The following is an 18,503-nucleotide window of genomic DNA, read 5'->3' on the forward strand; positions in this document are numbered from 1 at the left end:
AAATCTATCTCGACTTACCTTTGTAAAAATGCAAAAAGGCCTCAGACATCGAAGCAACATACATCATAAATTCTCAAAATGTATCCTTAGTTAATAATGATAATCAAGAACCGTAAATCACAGTTTCCTTGCCATCATGAGTTTCTCCTCGCTGGAAAACGATTTCGAAACCGCATGAAATTATGACACATGGCGTCGTGGGCCAAGACAGACAAAGACATCTCTGTCACGCACGATCTTGATGATGAATGGGTCACTTCCAGTAAAGATAATGTCACATTTGATGTGTCAAATATGTTTTACTCTATTTCCAAGATTAATATGGCATATGATAACGAAGATAAAGGGATACATTATTATCAAAAGCGATGTAATATTCTCAATAACAAAAGCAACAAAAATATAATTAGCTAATAGATTATACGACTTGAACAAAAAACTTTAATATCTCAAGTAACATCCTAATAATTGCCTGTCACACCCAGCAAAAGTAACGCTGACTTTTGTTGTTTTTCCCATTCGCGTAGCAAAGTATAAGAGGGAGGAAATGATGTTTTATAATAAGAGTGAAAATTAAGAAGCTAACTCCCTTTTCTTTGCTGTTATTGAAGTAGCTGCGCATGAAGGAGAGCGATCTAACAATCATTTTCTTTGTTTTGAATTGAAGGGTTGATTGGGCGGTTGCTTTATCTCATAGCTGATATTGGCGTTGATATAACCAAGTCATCAATCTTTTGGCTGAAGGAATTCAAATTGACAATCATGATTAATGCCTCAAAATAATTTTCTGATCTTCCTGAAAAGTGAATGCATCGAAGAGCTGATACATTAGCAAGTTACAAAGCGTCAATATGACATATTTCATGTTTAGAAGTATCAAAACGATATTGATGTAACCCAAAGAACACGTGAGATCATTGAAATAAGCTAAAATAAGGAAGCAGTGGTGCTGCAGGGAAATTAGTTGCACTAAAGGAAAACAAAACGTTCCTCATTAATCTCTTGGTTATTTACCGAAGATAAATAACAGCCGATGGCTTCAATTGCTGAACCATTCACTTGGACATGAAGTGTGATTGGTTTTAGTATTCAAGACGTGACACCGAATCCGTCTTTCGTTCGACCCCTCCTATTTCAAACCTATCGAGAGAGAGAAATAAACTTGATATGTTATTTTCCTTTCTTAACTTCTGGAGTTATCAGTCACCATTATGCGAGTGAGCCGTTAGGTTACAACTGAGAGCGAGGTGAATGCAAATAACCTTAATTCAACTGATAACGAGTTTATATACAGGAGGTTCTAGACAAGAATGTCACAAAACTTCAAACAGACTTATTAATGTAAAAGAAAGCTTAAACAGATTATGTTAACAGCGAGGGGGAGAGCGAGATATACAAAAGAAACGAAAATACCGTTACAGTGTACGATTGTATGTGAAACACGTGGGGAACATTTAATGATTGCTGGATAAAATGCCGATGGACATAATGTCGATGGAAGAGAACGGTCAAAATGCCGACATCCGTTAAAAGAGGGCATAATGTGGACCCAAATATTTAATAATAATAATAATAATAATAATAATAATAATAATAATAATAATAATAATAACTTTGTATATGATAAGGATAAAAATAAGAAAATTCAAACGAGGTTAGATAATATTTATTCCTAATAGAAAGAGACTTAATTTTGGCGTAAAAAAATAACACAGTTCTAAAAAAAGACCTACAAATGATAATAAACTGTTCATAAATGCTGTATCACTTCACTGATATCAAAGTTTGTGACTAGGTTCTTAAATCTCTCGTTGATTCTAACATATTTTAGGTTCTTCCTTCAATTTCTCTCTCATTAGATAGCTGTGATAACATCATTTCTTTATTTTCTTGTTCTTTACCAGTTTGTTTACCAACTTTTCTAAATGCGCATACTTAGTCACCATTCATAGGTTAAAAGCATTATGCCACCTGTCAATTGTTATGTTTACATTATATTTCTTCTATTAAAGAAGTAAAAAGCTCATCAAATAAAGCATGCGTAATCAAAAGGAACAAATGTCAATGCATGAAATTGCTTAATAATGAATAGGAATGGCTTAGGGCCAATATGTGGAGCGATCAATGGCAGTAAAAAGGAAATAATGTACTTATAACGTGGGTAGTGACCCTACCATGTCGACATGAATATGGGGAAAAATGCTGAGGTTGAGGAAAGGTGCCCACTCCTGAATCCGTGTGTTGATATACTTTTGAAGTTTAGCATGAAGAACAAGCGTGGACCTAATCCTTAGCATTCTTAGTAGTGCCGTGCCAAATGAACTTCGTAATCAGTAGCTGTGCAGTAAATTAGCTTAAGGGAGGTGAAAGGCCATGAATGAAATTAAACACCTTCTGGTGCATGGGAGCAAGTATCTATGGTCGTGGTCTATCACTACTGATGGCACAGAGAAGGGTGGAGTTGCAGTCGTCGAGGGGGATGTCTTCCCTATGGAGGGATGTACAGGAAGTACTACATGCTTGGTACTCTGGATATTTTCGTTGGGCTTCTGTCAAGGCATTGCAATTTAATCCCAGGTAAATTGCAGCCAATTTGCCTTTTAGCAGGGTATCCCCAACGAGATTCATTTTCCTGGGGATGTGTTGAAGAGTGCAATTGTATTCATCCATAGCGGAGAGATGTCGGCATTGACGGGGAGACCAGAGGTGGGACTGTTGAGTGAATCTATGTACCAGAGGTATGTGGCCCTTGTGAATGATGGCGGGCGGTCCTTCTAAGAAGTGGCGAAAGTGACTGACAGCCAAGCGTAGAGCCAGTAATTCGTGGTCGAATGTATTGTAGCTGGATTCCATCTTGGACAGTTTTCTACTGAAGAAGATCGATGGGTGGGGCAAGCCATTGACCACCTGCTCGAGTACTGCACCAATAGCAACATTGCTGGTGTCAGTGGAGAGAAGAAGAGGGCCATGTGGCACGGGAAAAGTGAGAGCAACCACTGTTGATAGGGCATTCTTTGCGTTGCAGAAGGCCGTTTCTTGAAGGGAACCCCACTTCAGGTTTTTTGGCTTGCCCTTGATGGAGCCCTAGAGGGAGCAAGAGTAGTGGCGATGGCTGGGAGGAAATTGTGATAATAGTTGATCATGCTCAAGAATTCTTGCAGTGCTTTGGCGGTTAAGGACGTGGTGAAGTTCTGAATGGCTGCTACCTTCTCAGGGAGAGGTTGGACTCCTTTAGGAGTGATGGAGTGCCTGAGAACGATACTTCGTTAGTGCCAAAGGTACACTTGTCATACCAGACTATAGGGCCATTTTGTTGTAGGTGGTTAAGCATGAGGCTAGGTGATGGAGCTGTTCCTCATTGGCGAAAGAGAACACAAGTATATCATTCACATATGATACACAGAAGAGGAGGTCTTGTAAGATGCCATCAACGAGGTGTTGCGAAGTTTCGCCAGCATTATGAAGGCCAACACAAGAGTAATTGAAGGTGTATGTACCTAATGGGGTGGTGATGGGAGTCTTGGTGAAGCCTTTTGAGCTCATGGGCACCTGATAATACCCTTCCAGGAGATCGAGTGTGGGGCAAACCTTTGCTTTGTGCCAGTAGGAGGTCGCATCCGTAATGTTTGGGAGGGGATAGTTTTCCGGATCTGTATAAATGTTCAGACACCTGTAATCCCCAAACAGATGCAGCGAGAAATCTTTCTTCAGGACGATGTGTAAGGGTGACGACAATGGGCTTAAGGCTTCTTGACAAAGGCACGTTTCTTCCATTTCACCGAACTTTTGTGTAGCGGGTGCCAAACGATCCGGTGCCAGATGCCTGAAATTGACACATACTGGGGTCACCGTCGTCTTGATATGGCGATAAATTCCATGTTTTGGGGGAACCTTGGGTGTTTTGTGAAGTTCTAGATGGAAGACTTCTGAGTATAACGTGAGGAGGTGACCGTAGTCATCTTTGGGTGCGCTGATGTGGAGAGCGAGGTTGGAGTGGTCTTGTTGAAGAGGTGTCGATGAGTAAGAGTCTGTGTTAATTTACTGTTGGTGAACAACATCAAGCATGAGGTGGAAATCTGAGAGGAAATCTGCACCGAGTATTGGCAACGTGATGTTAGAAATGAGAAACTTCCGATGCTATTTGGTACTTCCAAATGATAATGGGAGAGCCTTATAGCACACTGAAACGAGCCAAGTGCCTCTCTACTGGCAAAGGGTGGTATATTCCTTGGTTTGGCGTTGATAGAAGAGTCAGGGCCAGAGGACACCATCTTCAAACAGTAAGACACATCAATGAGGGGGGAAGCGGGAGGGAGCTGGTCCTTCGGCAGTCACCAATTGTACGAGTGAGCCATTAGGCTATAGCAGAGAGGCGAGGTGAATGAAACTGACTTATTTCAACAGATAACAAGTTTATATACTAGAGGTTCCAGATAAGAATGTCACAAAAACTCGAACAGACATAATCATGTAAAGGCAAGCTTAAGCAGTTTCTGTTAACAATGAGGAGAGGGCGAGATATACAAGAAAAAAAAAATATCATTACAGTGTACGATCGTGCGCGGAACGCGTGCAGTACACCAACTGCAATCTATGAACACCCTTACCTAAAAAGTCATTTCTTTTTAAAGACTTTGTGCATGATCTTTTGAGAATTGCCTGAAAAAAATGGTAGCCCTCTTCATGAAAAAGTCAAAATACGCTGAAAACATAAAAAGCATCCTACTAGGATCCTCCAAGTTTCAGTACCCGATGAAGAACACAACTGAAAAATAGTTAAAAAATGGGTGTCCATGTTTGCATCCAAGGCCAACAATTTACAGGACACTATCAATTTTCCTTGAATTATAGGTGACTATGGACTGGGTTACTGTTATGAAACTGTGAAAACTAATAAGACAGGGAAGCCCCTATGACATATTTTCTGACTACTTCACCTACCACAAAGACAGAGGATGCCTTAAATGAGATCTGTATCCTCTATATACCTAATGCTCGCTCACTGAGATCAGCTATGAAGTTTATTGAATTATAACAGAAATAGCGACCTAAAGAAGGCATTGCCTCTCCTGATGTGTAGAGCCTCTTCACATGCATCCCCAAAGAAACCAGAATCATAATACTAGATCAGCTATGCACTTCTAATATAGAACCCAACTCGTGTATCAAGATGCCCTCAGAGAGAGTTTAATGTCCAGTACCATTGAGACCCCATGCCTCTGTCACCTCGGGGAACTATTCAAATAAATTAATAGTGTAGCCATGAGACCCTCTCGTTAGACTCACTGCAAATATGTATATGGCTAACATCGGTGAAAAGAACTTAAGCCAACACAAAAAGCCGAAAGTTTACATATGTTACATTAATGATATACCTATATAACAAAAAAAACATATTGATGCACTCGAATTAGCTGATGCAATCAAGAGAAATTCCATGCCCCATTTAGCAGCAGAACACAGCCAACTGAAGACCCAGCCTTTTATCGATGTCTTAGTTAAACAGCAAGATAAATAGTTCAAAACAATAGTACATATGGTATCAGGAGATGTAGGAAGATCCTGAATTTAAGAAGTGAATGCCCCAAAGCACAAAATGTCAGTAGTAAGGGATAAGATCAACTGATCATTCACTCAGAGTACAGCTAGGGAAGATATACATGCCGAACTAAACTGAATATGACAGCTGAAAACCACTAACGGGTATAAAGAATTCATAATAGAAGAGGCAATGAAAAAGAAATTCAAAGAAATTCACCAGCCCACAAAAGCAGATAAAAACAACTAAATCATTTACCATCCCCTTAACTTTGGATAGGTGTATGAAGACGAAGGAAATGCCTCACAAGGATTCATCAATCGAAATATTACCCCCTAAGATATTACAGCTAAGACTCTGTAACAAGACCAACCTAGTAGCATCCCTAGTGATGAGAATCTTTGCTGTCCCTGGAGCACATAAGGAAGCATGTATGAACATATTATAGAAAATTTTATGGCCTGAGGAGTTGTGTAAATATCTCATAAAGGACCACATAAGACATACTACCATGGCGCTCTGAAGAGGTATTATGCATTACAGAAATTAGGTGGCCATACGCCAAAATTACATCAATATCCACAACCAAAAAACCGCTATGAAAGAATTGATTTAAAGAATAAAGATCTCCTGCAGGTAAAACACTTAGAACTAACTTATAGCTGAAGCTATAAGTATCGACACCCCATAAGTTGACCTTGAACGCTCAACACAACCTGCACCAAGGTCCTAGCTTTTCAGAGAGGGCTAAGCATCGGAGCTGCTACGGCCAAGTACCTCTGCCTCTGGCTTGATCCCTAAAGTGGATCAGTCTTGACTCCCCGACATGAAGGTCAGCTTAACGGGTGGTGTCTGTGTATATTTTTTACATAATGCACACGTGCAAATGTCATTGTATGGTTGTATATTTGTTTGTGTGTGCGTAATTGGTTATATATAAGCTAATCAGTCACCATATAATATTAAAAGGATCCTCCAACATAATTTGCAGCATGCAGTAAATTTCAGCTAGATTTGTATTAAGGGATCTAGCACAGTCATTCTTTTACTTCTTTATACATGTTACATACGTTTTTTTTCATAATTCTGACCATTCTTTGCATTCAGGTCTTCCAAGACACTATCCTTCTGCATTTAATACTAAATATGCAGTTAATTCTATCAGACATGCCTTCTCCATCATAAGGCTCAGCATTACACAGTATTCTAGAAGTTTTATTGCAGCTATGACCAGATTGCAAAATGATCTGGCAGTTAAATTGTTAGAACTGCAAAAGTCAAAATTGAAGCGAATGTTTTATAAACCTTTGTACAAAATCTGTATTAATAATTTATGACCAAAAATCAAACATGCTTTCAACAGCAGAAGGTCTCATCTATAAAAATAGTTTGTCTCATAATCATCAAAGAAATAGAAATTCCTATGTTTCAACAATAAAAAAAAATATCTTGGAGGCGAGGCAATTTTGGACAGTGAGGCAGTTATGGACATGTCTGTATCTCCGCTAAGCGGCAACGCTCAATATAAATATACTTTTAAAAAGTTATGGACTTAAATTAATTTTTGTGTCCGTAATCCAAGATTGTCCAATTTTGCCTCACCAAGAAAAAAGTGAGAAATTTGTCTGTTCAATTTTGCCTGACCATATCTTCGAAAACTGTCTAATTTTGCCTTACTATATGAATATATAAATTAAAATGTATTCAAGCGCATGAATGTACTTTTATGTGTAAATCTACATATATGTAATCATGAGCATACAAAATAAGACATTAGGAGTGCAGTATAGGGGGTGGGCCTGCCCAGGGTGACACCCTAAAAGGGTGTGACACCCTGAGAGTTACATCTACAAAAAGTTTGTCTTTCTAGCTCGAGGGTTATGTATGATTTTCAAAAAGTTATTTAATACCGGGGACACACTCAAAGGTGTTGACACTCAGGGGTGGAACCTTCAAAAAGATCGACCAAATCATGGTGACATCCTCGAGATGGGTGTCACCCCAAATGCTATAAATAAAAAGAAAATAAAAACTTTCTTTTTTGTACCTTTTTCCTAGAATAATTCATATATCCAAATTAAAATTTCAGGGATTAGGGGGAATATGTTTTCCCTTTTCTGCTAATTTCCATGTTGATAACTGCAATAGAAAAGATGCAGCTGGCATGTTGCCTTTTTGATATGGTGTTCAATGCAGCTACATTAGAGTAAACAGCATGATAGTGAGAGATATCAACGAGGGACTAAGCTGATCCCATAAACAATATTCGTCCTAAGTTGTACATATTTAAATAGCTTGAAACCGCATATCATCATCATCTGCTTCTACACCTATTGACGCAAAGGGCCTCGGTTAGATTTCGCCACTCGTCTCTATCTTAAGCTTTTAAATCAATACTTCTCCATTCAACATCTACTTCGCGCTTCATAGTCCTCAGTCATGTAGGCCTGGGTCTTCCAACTCTTCTAGTGCCTTGTGGATCCTGGTTGAAAGTTTGGTGAACTAATCTCTTGGAGAGAGCGACGAGCATGCCTAAACCATCTCCATCTACCCCTCACCATGATCTCATCCACATATGGCGCTTGAGTGATCTCTCTTAAAATTTCATTTCTAATCCTGTCCTGCCATTTAACTCTCAATATTCTTCTTATGGCTTTGTTCTCAAATCTATAAAATCTGTTGGATACTGTTTCATTGTTGTACTACGACTCATATCCAAACAGTAACACCGATCTCACTAAACTGATATATAGCCAGACTTTTATATGTAATTTCATGCGATTTGATTTCCAAATTTTACTTAACCTAGCCATTGTCTGATTTGCTTTTTTCAATCTTTCATTGAACTCATATTCTTAATCCCTGTATTAGATATCATAGTTCCTGAATATTTAAATGGTTCCACCTCATTAAACTTTTTTCCTTCTAGTGATATTTCATCTCCCATTGCATGTTCCATTCTCTTCATCTCTGTCTTTCTTCTATTTATCTTGACCTGTGGTGTTCTGCTAATGACAGTGTCATCAGCATACCTAGGACAGCTAATATCCTGTTATCAATCCAGTCCAGTCCTTCTCTAACATCCCCTACTATTTTATGCATTACAAAATGCATGAGGAGTATAAACAACATAATATTTTCATGCCAACTGTCGTTAGTGTGATGCCTCTGTGATTTTTGCAATCAGCCAGATCTTATTTTTGCCGTTTTCACCAACACTCCTAGCTCCCAGTCATCAGGCTTTGCCTCTTCATGCCACATCCTACAAAATAATCTTGTAAGTAATCTTGGAGTCACTTCATTTTCGGCCAATATTATCATAGCAGTTATTCCATCATAACCAGATACTTCCCATCTCTTCGAGTTTTTTTAAAAAAAAAAATAGCTTCGACTTCAAACACACTGAATTCATGGATGGACACATCAAGGTCTTCCTCAGCTTCAGGTATACCAATCAAATTATTCCCTTTATATCTTCTATTTATGATCCCACTAAATTCTTCCATCCTACGTTGCCTTTCTCCATCTTCTGTTGTTATAACAGCTCCATCTCTCTTTTTGATGGTTATATGCTTCTCCTTCTTTGCTTCCGTAGAGATTTTTATAATAATTATATGTACAATTCTTATACCATAGTCACTCCTTGAATCCATAGCTTTGTCAGACTCATCTGCTTTCCTGTTTAAATATTCTCTCCAGTCAATACTGGAATGCTTAGCATGCTCTACCTTGCAAATTTCATTACTTCCTCAAAAACTTTTAACAATCAATTTCTATCTTTATCTCCTTTTTATAGTATCCCAGGTATCATTTACTAATTGTTTGCTATTTGTCTCTTAAAGTCTCTAAGACTGCAAATCAACTCGTACATTCAATTGCAAAGATTTCTGTGCTCACCCTCTAGAAACTTAGTTGTATGAAACCTAGATATTTTATCTACATTTCTGTTGGGTGCTTTCAGTTTTAATTTCAGTGTAGCAAGATGAGCTAGTGGTCACTACCAATATTTGCACCTCCATAGCTTCTTACACTTCTCAGAGTCCTCCTCTCTTTATCAATGGCTATGTGATCTATTTGATTTTTGTACCTGCCACATGATGAAGCCCCTGTTTATTTGTGAAGTTGCTTGTGCTGGAAAATGAATATCTCCTATAAAAAGATTGTTTGATGAACAAAAAGTTACAGAATGTGCCCCATCTTCATTTGCAACTTCGCCAAGACCCTCAACACCCATCACATTCTCTATTCCACGATTATTCCTTCCAACTTCAGTACTGAAGTCACCAATAACAATTTTCATAAATCTCTCTGGGATCTCATCTATTACACTGCAATTCTTTATAGTATTCATCTTTCCTGTCTTCAGGGGAATCATTTGCTGGTGAATAGTTAACTATGACACTCATATTGCATTACTTTGATTTGAACTTTGCAAGTGAACGTCTGCTATATACAGCTCTCCATTCCATTAATGAGTTTTCTGCTCTTGATATCGTCATTCCTACGCCTTCTCTTCTAACTCCATCTGTTCTTCCTGAGTAGATATATGTATTGCCTTGGTGTGAGTTCTTTACCAATCCCTTTACGTGTTTCACTTAGGGCTAAGAAATCCATACTATATTTCATAAATTCATTCTCTACTTGCTATAACTTCCAAATCTGATTCATCTTTCTAACATTCCAATTACCAATTTTCAATTTTTCTTTTGTATTTATTAACCGGGAGATTCTTATCATCCTGTAACGCCCGGGACTGGGGGCCATTCTTTCATTTTCGCTTTTCAAAGAATGACTAAATTCATAGAGGATTCATTGGTTAGAGTCATTAAAGGACAGCCAGTTCCTTGTGGTGAGCAGTGCCTAACTAAGGCAAGTGACCCCTGCCAGTCCATACTAATTCCACTAAGATCATCCGCCAGGCCTCAGGAGTAGATGAGTATCCATAACACCAAACGGATACATACCTTTTTCAAATCACAGATGTAATTAAAGGTCCTTTATTTATGGAACCCAGGCCTTAACGAAAATGGTTAGTGCCATTTATAAAAGAACAGAAGTAGTTTTTTGAGCATTCAGTTGAAGTACATAAACAAGTCTGATATTCAAGCATTTATTTTGTTACGTATATTTCTATAACATATGTATATATATATATATATATATGTGTGTGTGTATATATATATATATATATATATACATATATATACATATATATATATATATATATATACATATATTTATATATATACATATATATGTATATATATATATATATATATATGTATATATACATATAAATATATATATATATATATATATATTGATATATATCTGTATATATATATGTGTATATATATATATATATATATATACAGTATATATATGTATATATAGGTAAATATATATAAAATATATATATATATATATATATATATAGAATTGTTCACTTTCATTTCAGGTTTTGTATTGTACATATATTTTCATTAGTAAGAGACTTGATTAATATTTTCTTCGAAAAGAAAACCCTTTTGTTTTTCCGTTTTTTATAGATCAACATTTTTTCCCTTGAAGTAAATGATTAAAAATATTTTCAAACATCTATCATTTACCTATATTTTTGGTTAAAATTATCAAGAAAGTATATAAATGCATATAAGAATAATATAAAAGATAAGAAAATTACAAAATCTATTACTTAATAACTTAACATTATGAATTAGTTGTTTTTTTATTCAAGTATCCAAAATTGCCGCACCAATTTTCGAGGTGAGGGAAAATTGGACACTCGATATTCCAGATTTTTTCAACAATTTTTTATTTTAAACCTTCCTTTAGTATCATCTACTAATTTTTTTTTTTCGAAATAATAATTTCTAGTATTATTTTTGAGAAGTCCTAAAATGAAGGTGTGGCAATTATTGGACACCCATATTCAACAATTTTTTAGTAGTATTTAATACTTTTTCAAAACCAAACTTACTAATATTTATAAAGTAGAAGGTTGGGAAATTTCTAACAGCATTATACTTTTTGAAAATTATAAATAGTTTTAGAGATATTGCAGCTGTCCAATTTTTGGCCTTATTTGTCCAAAATTGCCTTTGTCCAAAATTGCCTTACCCTACTATATATCTATCTTAACGTTATTACTGATCTTAAAATATCTAATATCAATTATTCATTACTTCTCATGTAGTTCATTTATTTCCTAATTTCCTTTCCTGACGGCTATTTTTCCCTTTTAGAGCCCCTGGGTTTATAGCATCCAACTTTTCCAACTAGGCTTGTAGATTAGGTAATAATAATAATAATAATAATAATAATAATAATAATAATAATAATAATAATAATAATAACCCTTATGGGCAAGGATATCTGCATCTTGAAGATATGCTGGTCAAATATCCGGGGAATACCGAGGGTTTTGAGAATGTCACATTCGGCAGTAAATGTCATGAGTTGTAAAAGAGATTGACCCTTCACTTAGTGACCTGTTCATAATTATGGGGTTGTGGGTTATCAAATGGAATATGAATAGTACAACTCACCTAGAAGATAGGAGACTTGCAGCCAATATATACGGCACACCCGATAGACTGGTCTGTAAGCAGAAATCAATGTACTGACACTCGAGTCTTAAATGGTCATCCTTATTTGAATCAAGGCAGTAGATGCGTATGTACCACATTTTGTATGGCTGTAATATTGTATTGTGTCCAAAATAGAATTATAAACCAGGTCACTTGATAAGCGTTTTTCTAACAAAGTACCCGGAGGTCTTTTATTTACTGGAGCAAATTAGTATTCCTAGCACTTGTTCAGTGAACTATTTTTGTTAACACTCGCTTATCATTGGCATATAAACAACAGTTTCTCAGACATATATGTATATATATATATATATATATATATATATACATATAGTTTTTCATACAAATGAAGGGTATTTAGACCTCTTATTGTGATTCGCAGTCATTATCTTTTTACAAATTTAATTCAAAGAGAGCTTGGGCTTCTTCCATCTTGCGTGTCGAATCTTACTCGTTCATGGGGGGGGGGGTTGCTTCCTCCTTGGAGTTTTCGATGACTAAGGGATATTGAAATTCTACACTTTTGCCAATATCTTTCGTACCATTGACTCGATACTTTCAGATCTAAACATAGCACATTTGAGAGAGAGAGAGAGAGAGAGAGAGAGAGAGAGAGAGAGAGAGAGAGAGACGGATTTTCGAGGCAATTTCTACAACTCTCCAACAATACATAGAAATCGATTATTCGTAACTTATAGTTAACACGTCGATGACTCAGAAGCTTACTGTATACTGTGGAGCAACTGTTATATCTTACACGTACACACTCAAACATATACACAAATGTAACCAAACAGAAACCATATAGAATTGTATATACCTGATTTTTGTGAGAAACTTTAAAAGGAGAATATATCATATGGATGATGTGATTCAAGTAGCTTATAGTTTAATAGATATGGAATCAATCACAGCTGTTTTTTGTTTCTGTATGGGAATAGATTCTGAATATTCGATATTTGATAAATTAGTTTAAAAACTCTCTTGGTAATGATTTTACTTATATTGAGTAGAACTTTTATACGTATAGACGTGAAACAATGAGTTCTTCATTTTATTAAATCTATGATGGCGATAGTAGGAAAAACAAATATAAACAATGAAAGCCTTCATATATATACAAATATAATCATGCGCAGAAAATCGTATTGATTTGCGTCTTTTGATTTTCGTTAATAAAGTTTTTTTTTTTTTCATATATGAAATATGTTTTTATGAATTGTTCTCTTGAACATTCACCTATATCATAAGATACTATTCTCAGTATTTTTATAATTATTATAAATCTTCCTTTCATTTGAGTTTATAATGGTGACTTTTTTTTTTCTCAAAAATTGCAAGACTTAGACTTAGGTTTAAAGACTCAGGGATACTTAAATGTTTGAATAAAGATAGACAGTTTTCTTTTATATCCAAGATCCTTGGATAGCTCTGGGTCTTAGTTATTCAAACTTTTAGCGATGAACTGAAGAAATATTTCATAGTGATTTACTGTTTTTTTTTTCAAGGTAATATTTCAAAAGTTATTTTTAAATTTATTTTTTTTTTCTCTTTAGCGATAAGTAGACTGTTAAATTATTTATGGTTGTTTTACATATCATAAAGTAAATTTCTGAAATACTCTAAAATAGAGTTTTTTAAGTTATAAGGCTTAAATAGTTTAAAAATAGTAATAACCAAACTTGAGGTGGTAACAGAGTTATAAAAAAAAGTTACAGATTTAAATAATACAGATAGCTTACAAAAAATATACATATCTGAAGAGAATTTACACTAACACAAAATATCACTTAGTGAATAAATTAGTAACGAACAGGTTTTACTTTACACATTTTATACACTGTAAAGTGCAATAAATTCATATCAAACAGGTTTTACTTTACACATAATACTTTATATGATTTATATTCTCAATCTTTACATCTCGATCTACACTAGCCTGTAGTGAATGTGGAGAAAACTCAGTAATACAACAAAAACTACTTTCAGACAAAAGCACTGGTTTATATTATATAATTGGTTTCGATCAACAGATCACTACATCCGAAGTAACAGTAGTCTGTACTAAAACTGAAGAAATCTCAATAGTACTGTATTATTCAATTATAGAAATACAAAATACGCTTGGGTGCGTCTTTCAGACAAGCACACTGGTCTATATAATACCAGTTTCGATCAAGAGACTAACGCTTAATATGACAATAACTGCAGGTTAGATGAAAGGACAGGCTTCGTGATGGACCGAGTGACAAGAACATTGATTATATACATAATTCCAGCCATAGAGAATTGCTACAGGAATAAACTAAGTGATGAAAACTTTGACTAACAGTTAAGAATAGTACTAGATTCGTAGACGATTATTTAGTACCCAAAGGTAAGGCCGCTGTCCAAAATCTTACAAGGATTTTGAACAACACCCTAAAAATAAGAACCCTCGAAATAAGTATTGAATTAGTTGATATTAGAATAAAGTGCGCTATTAACAAATTTATCTTATTTTTTATATGTTATTCGGTTTAAACTGAAATGCATCGAAATCTTTCAAGCATTTAGAATAATAGGGAACAGGCATGGTAAGTATTGAATTATTAATATAAGAATTAAGAGTGCTACTGACAAATTTTTATTATCTTTTTATATACCATTAGGTTTAAACTAAAATTAAATTCTATAATCCTTAGCCCTATAAATCCTTGTTTGGTATGAAAATTGATAACATTTCAACCTCTCTCTCTCTCTCTCTCTCTCTCTCTCAAACTTTCAATCAATCAATCAATCAATCAATCTCTCTCTCTCTCTCTCTCTCTCTCTCTCTCTCTATCTCTCTCTCGCTCTCTTTAACCATGTTGTACTGTGATATCACTATTCGTATTGCTGATTGCCAGATGAACAGACACCCCTGCTCATGTAAAACTACCTTCTCGAACGACGCCTAGATCATAAAATCCTGAAAGAGATTAAGGCAAAGCTGCCTCAGAAAATGACAACTTGTGCAGCCAGATTCCGCTGCCTTCATATACCATCCAAGCCAACTTTTTCCTTATTGGCTCGTATTCCCAAACCCCCGCTAATATTTCAATTAAATCTTTACCCTTTTTTTGAGATTCAAACCCTCCAATTCAGTTACCCCTCCTAAATTTCTACCTGTACTTCAACTAACTGGGGCCGCCCGCTGGACGTAATCCTCGACCACAGTTTACCTTGTGAATTATTACCTGGCCTTTGACCATCGGAGATTAATAATAACCCCTCCAGACCATTCATGCAAAGGCTTAAATCCATCTGCTTCAACGCTTTTCCTTTGTAATTAGCTTACCAATCCCGTGACAGCACAACTTCTCCAGTCTAAATTTCCTGACCCATCATTTTAGAATCTTAAGACTCTCCTTTCTTGTAGTTGTTTACCCAACATTGTATTCTCATTCCAGACAGAACTCCATTTTGTTCACCGTGGCCGATGAACTCATCCTTAGGTGGGCCTCTCAACTTCACCCCACAGAAGATGCCTGCCTCCCTTCTTCCCTACCCAAAGAGTGACTTTACTTGAGACCAGGACCCATACAGTGATGGGTCAACCAATTGTCATGTGAGCCACCGTGGCCCATCCGTCGTTCAGAAATGATATGCGTTTTTATTCCATATTCTCTCTAAATCTCTGTATCTATCCATCCCTGATAATTATCTTTTTATATTCTCTCCTTTCAATTAAACTAAGCTTCTGTTAAGCCTTTCATATTCGTAATTTTGGTTATAAGTAAATGATAAACCGGTGATTAAAGGAAACTTTAGTATTGGCCAGATATTCATCAAGACGGATAAGTTCAAAACCATCCTAATCACATGTTGATTTGTATACTTCTTTAACCTTTGGTTAAGCACTGATATATATATATATATATATATATATGGATCACCTGAAGATAAGCGACCCCAAATAGTTTTCTTGAAGATGAAGGACCCCAACTACACTCACCTGAAAATGAGAGACCCTGATTTTCTTTAACTGAATAAAAGCGACCCCAGCTTATTGACGTCTCCAATCTTCAGGTATTCCATTTTGACCTGTAATACTATAGAAAAAGGGAAAAAATGTATATATTCATTAAAAACTACTTTATTAAATATTTGTTAAAAATAACCAATTTATTTAGACTATCCAAATTTAATTAAAAACATATTGTCTTGCAATTTCAGTACAAAAATAATCGAACCTACCATTAAAATGCCTTTCAAACCACAAATAGCTGTAAATATGAATTTAAAAATTCTTTCTCTCATCCACGCATTGCCTTCATCCTGGATTTATGCTTGTTCCAATATCTTTCGATGGCATGTGTGTGTACTCCTGTTTCTGTATCAATAAAGTTACGGGAGTGATTTACGGTCTGGTGCTGAAATCTGAGATGTGATTGAATAGTTTAATAAGCTTTCCATTCATCACTGTATATTACTTAACCAGACAAAACAACTTTTTCTACGATTGGAAGTAGAGTTGCAGCATCACGTGTTTCAACTATCTCATTATATCCAACACCTGGCTTAATGCTAGTGTTAACCATTCCAAATACCCATATTGGCTGATTTGGTACACGTCCTCTGTGATATTTGATTTTGCGTGCAAAGCAAGACTCGTCATTTTGCTCAATTATGCCTTTACCACCAAGTCTAACGGGTGTTTGCCTCGAAATACTTCATGCAGACTTCTCTAAAAAAACCTTAAATATCAATTACGTTTTTTCTGAAATGCTTAGAATAATTGTCACTGTAGTCTCCCTCATATCGTTCACCAGCAATAAATAGCCTGAATCCACCTCTGCAGTGGAAGTTTAGATTTAGCAAAGAATGAGTCCTTACGAATAGAAACTTTGCTTTTAAATCTAGTACACTCTAAATTGGCATTTCCACACATGATTATCTTGTAAAGAAGACAGTTTAATCCAGTTCATTGAATTTCGGCACTGATTGCACTTAATTTCTCTCCTCAAAAGATTCTTTCTCTTTAACCAGTTGATAGCAGGAAGAGGATCATTTGTTAAAAGTGGATGTACATCTTGTTCATAAACTGCATGGTCCATGAGGAATTCTTTACTACTTGGGTTTATGTTGTCAAGTAAAAACATTTTGTCTCTTAGCCATTAAAGAAAAATAAGATTATTTTTCTAAGTAAATAAAAAAAAATTTATCTATTTGCTAATTTATATATATATATATATATATATATATATATATATATATACATATATATACATATACAATGGGAAAGCTTATAAACATAAACTTTTAGTATAATAAAAAAGGTCAAGTCCCAGAGGATCTGAAGTTATTTATTCTGGCGATCCTTTTATCTACCCATTACCAGACTTAAATCTATTTCACCGCCATCATTTTCATAAGAATTTCGAATGTCGAAGTCTTTTTGCCCATTGTGGATGATATCGTTGATTTGATTAATTTTTTTATGATCATTTCATAGGAAAAGGTGTGACCATTGGGAATTCTTAGTCTCTATAGTACAATTGTAATCCCCACATAATTGAAGGGAATTCTGCGAGGCTGTTATCTACCGTATATACAACGCAATCAAATAATGTACAGTTACAAGCTTGATATAAAGTTGGCATTCTGACCAATTAAGTTTGCAAACAATGGATCACCTCTTGAACATTAGCTCCTTCTACGACTGTCTGCCAATGCCTAGAAAGTTGCAGTAATATCTGGGATTCTTTCGTGAGGAGCAATTGGGTATAACAGTCATAAAAGAACAACAACAACGAGGTAAGTGAAATCATCAAGATCTAACGCCTTGCGTAGATTGTATTAATAATGGAAACGACTTTTCGTGATAATAAAGATCCAACAACAATACTCGTAAGAAGTTCAGCTCCTTAAATGGATTCTGATTCTATTCAGAGGCTTTTAATCCCCGTTGACTCGCCGAGTTCTGTTGCTTTTATAAGGCTGTTAGCATAGATCTTTCAGCAACGAAATGTTCGAAGGATTCTCAAAAGAAAAAGAGCCATAAAAACACCTCTTACTTTTTAAGCAAGTCTCCAGAAGTAGTCAACCGGAAGAATCATGGCTGACTTAGCCCGCTCTGTTTAAAAAGTAAATGTTGTTAATTGACATTATACTTCTGTTCGTCCATAGACCAGTAACCAATATCATAAGTTTGCAGACGTTGGTCGATCTCAAACACACACCCTTACTCATGGTCATAGTACACACACACACACACACACACACACACACACACACATATATATATATATATATATATATATACATATATATAGTATCAGTTTTAATAAAAACATCACATATGCATGCCGACTGGATTAAGAAAGTACGTAACAAATTATGGCACGTAAGTA

Source organism: Palaemon carinicauda, chromosome 18 (assembly GCF_036898095.1).
Source record: "Palaemon carinicauda isolate YSFRI2023 chromosome 18, ASM3689809v2, whole genome shotgun sequence".
NCBI classification, from domain to species: Eukaryota; Metazoa; Arthropoda; class Malacostraca; order Decapoda; family Palaemonidae; genus Palaemon; species Palaemon carinicauda.